Below are 4,048 nucleotides of genomic sequence, written 5' to 3' on the forward strand. Positions count from 1 at the left end.
AACATAAAAAACAAATCAAATGTGTAAACTGAGGAAATGTAGCATTTAAAGGAAAAAAATAGGTAACTTTGAATTTATGGGCGCAACACGTCTCAAAATAATTTGGACGGGGCAACAGAAGGCTGGAACAGTAAGTGTTACTAAAAAGAAACAGCTGGAGGAACATTGTGCTACTAATTATGTTAACTGGCAACAGGTCAGTAACATGATTGGGTATAAAAAGAGTATCTTAGAGAGGCAGAGTCTTTCAGAAGTAAAGATGGGCCTCTGTACACCAATCTGCGAAAAACTACATCTACAATTTGTGGAACAATTTCAGAATAATGCTCCTCGATGTAAAATTGTGAAGGCTATGAATATCTCATCATCTACAGCACATCATATCATGAAAAAATTCAGAATCTGGAGAAATCTGTGGCCCGAGTCTCTTTCCATAAATCTTAAATAAACACCTCCTTATAGATAGCTTCACCATATCAACGACTAAAAGTTTTTATTAAAGTAGTATAGCACAAATCTGTTTATTATTAGACTTTGATTATGTGGAATGTTTGCCAGAGAAGTCTCTGTGAATGATTTGCTATCATAGAAAGGATAACTTATTACAATGAGCACATTAATATAAACCTGAGATATGAATTGCAACCTTCAGACCTTCTGACCTATCAGATTCTAGAGTGCAACAGCAGTGTGATATAATTTGTATTAAATACACTAAAATGTCTAATAATAGTTCCATGAAATTTGCAGAAAATCAGTTTACTGTTACTTATTTATTAATTCATTGATTTATTTCTTTTACCTGAGTGATATTACAGTCAAGAATTTTGTCATTCTGACTTACAGGTGGCAGAAATATATCTGAAACAACAAGAAGAAGAAGCGGAAGAAGAAGAAGTGTGTGTTCAAAGAACAAAAAGAAAGAAAAAACATCAAATCTGTGAGGTTTGGGTTTAGCACTTGAAAATGCTAGCTAACTGATGTTATAGGTTTATTAATTAGAAGTACTAGAAGTTTTTTAGTTTGTTTGTTTGGGAAATGTATCCATGAAAAATGATTACCACAGGGTTTGTACAAGGTGCTTGAATTTGGCATTTGGAAATTTAAGTACTGGAAAACCTTGAAAATAGCCAATATTTTTTTTTATGTTAAAAAAGTGGTTAAAAAGTGCTTGAATGATAAAACGTCAATAAATAAAAAATAACAATCACTTTAAAGGGTTTATTTGCAAAAGAACACGAATACAATCCTTTCACTCAAAATATGACTCCCCGCTGCACCCCTCCTCGTCCTGCCGTTCACTCATTCATTTTAACAGGGACAGCTTCGGTCCACTTCTCAGACCCCTTTAGCAACTTTTTTTTTTTTTTTTTTAAAGCATCTAGCGACATATCTAGCGACTTTTTGGACAACCCTTAGCTACTTTCCATAGAAGATAATGGCCAGTACTGCGCGCGAGTGCGAGGTCCTGCTTTCAGAAACAGAAAAAATGTCCAGAATGTCTCTGAAACACTTCAGCCTATGATTAGCCCTGGATTCCTGGGAGGACACTGTAGCAGTCTCTGAGGATTTCTTCTCATCACTCCACTGTAAAAACAAACAAACAAAACAAACAAACAAACAAAAAAAAACAAACCACTAAATGCTAGCTTCATCTTCTTTTAATTTGATTGTCAGTGCTCAACTCAAACCAACAGCAGAATTATTAATAATATCAAGAATGATTGTGTCTAAAATCAGCCACTGATTATATCCCACTTGTTTGTTTCTAGATAGTATGATTTATTTAGCCAAATCTAAACTCACTTCTCCATTTGTGTAACTGGATACTCAGGATAATAAAATTTCACTCTCGTTTCCATCCACCCCCATTTTCTACATCTCCTATCATACAGGAACCTTGAGCCTATCCCAGAGATCATAGGGCACAGGACAGGGTACACACTGGACAGGGTACCAGTCCATCGCAAGGCACACTCACATACACATTCACACACCCATTCATACACTACAGACACTTTGGACATGCCAATCAGCCTACCATGCATGTCTTTGGACAGGGGGAGCAGCACAGGGAGAACACGCAAAATACGCACACACAGGGTTGTGGTGGGAATCAAACCCCCAACCCTGGAGGTGGGAGGCAAACGTGCTTAGCACTAAGTCACCGTGCGCCCCACTCTGGTCTCTTTAATAAAAATGTGACACACAGAATAGCGCAATGTGCTATCAAATAAATAGTGGGTGACTGTTTTCTTTATAGTGTATATGCACTGTAAATGACTTCTTATTTAAAAACATAAATGTAACTGACATGCTGCTTTATTAAATCATAGCAACTTGAGCACCTGCCTAGCCCTACTCTGAATATGAGGAACTTTCCTACACAACTATTGACATAACTAATGGTCTGCACTTATATAGTGCTTTTTAACCTGAGCAGTGTTTCCCATTCACCCATTCTCACACCAATGGTAGCAGAGCTACCATGCAAGGTGCTAACTTGACATCAGGAGCAACTTGGGGTTCAGTGTCTTGCCCAAGGACACTTCGAGTCATGTGGGCCAGGAATCGAACCTCCAACCCTACGATTAGACAACCTGCTCTACCACCTGAGCACAGCCACCAACTAGATAACTAGATGTTTAAGTCAGCCTATCCCATTCCTTCATTTTCTTGTTACATATAGATTAAGTCTCTTAAGTGTTTCCTACATGTATATATTTTTTTAAATTTGCATATGTCTACCAATATGTAAGCCAATGCATATGTTTTACACTACTAATACAAAATGTCCCAGTGAGGCCTTCTACACCCATCAAAATATTGCCATCTCACTGTTTGACAGAATAAAATATAGCAATGATGCTTTAGAATTAGATAAATTAAGTTTCTGCAAAATATGAATTGAACTATTCATTTAGAATTCAAAAAGTACATTAATGACTTTTGTAATGACTACTCTGTAGCCCATGTAGCACACTAACCCTAATGTGCATGACCGCATGTACTATGTTGCAATAATAATAAAATGTATTATTATTATCACCAAATAATCACTTCACTGGACAGGAGTGTGATGTGATGTAACGACACAGGACAGTTAGCAGGAAGTAAGCGCAGGAGCGCCGTCTTTATTGATAAACAAACTAACAGAACACAAGAAACGCGGTCTATGCTGAACAGGACTAGCTGGATCAACCATGGAACTACAGTCTAGGCATTACTCGAAAACAGAACATGGAACTGAGACCGCTAGCATGCTACACGCATTCTAACACAGTGCTAAAGCTATACTCCTTAAACACTACTAACGTTACAAACTATAATACTGCGCGAAGTGCGCAGCCACACGAGGGGTTTAAATAACCAACATAATTATCTAAAGCATAGACACCTGGAGAAATAAAGACACACCCTCGAACATAAGCCAATACCTGGACGGGAAGTAAATCAAAACAAACGAGCCGCGCGTGTCCATATGTCAGGGTCTCGTGCACGCGCGCTCTGCAGCAGTCTTTGCGCTTCGACGACACAGCGCCACCCACCGGCGGAAGCGTAACAGATGTAAAAACAGACTTAAAAACATTGAGTCATTTAACACAGGTCAACTGTTTTCTATTATACAAGCAGCGTGCGTGTGTTCCGTTTCATTTTCTTTTCAGGGATAAACATACTGGAAGATTTTTTGTTGATCTGGCACAAAATTAAATTGAACTAAGTTACATTAAAAGGGGGGAAACTTTGGGTACCAAGGTTATAAGTTATAAACTAGGGAACATTGAGTGAGAGAGAGAGAGAGAGAGAGAGAGAGAGAGAATCGTGTGGTCTGCGCCTCTATAGCACCGCTCTTCTACAGTAAGTGCTGAGGGGGAGACCTGAATGTCGGGCTGCCAGATAGCTTCATTTCAACTATAACTATTAACTGGATGGGGTGGGGTTAATATTTGACTAGTGCATAAATTACACCTAATACGTCTAGGTCACTAGTTACTATTAGCTATAATTTAATCAAAAAAGAGAACCTAGTATGTTTATTAGAAACCAA

This window comes from Ictalurus punctatus, unplaced genomic scaffold (assembly GCF_001660625.3).
Source record: "Ictalurus punctatus breed USDA103 unplaced genomic scaffold, Coco_2.0 Super-Scaffold_100060, whole genome shotgun sequence".
Classification (NCBI taxonomy): domain Eukaryota; kingdom Metazoa; phylum Chordata; class Actinopteri; order Siluriformes; family Ictaluridae; genus Ictalurus; species Ictalurus punctatus.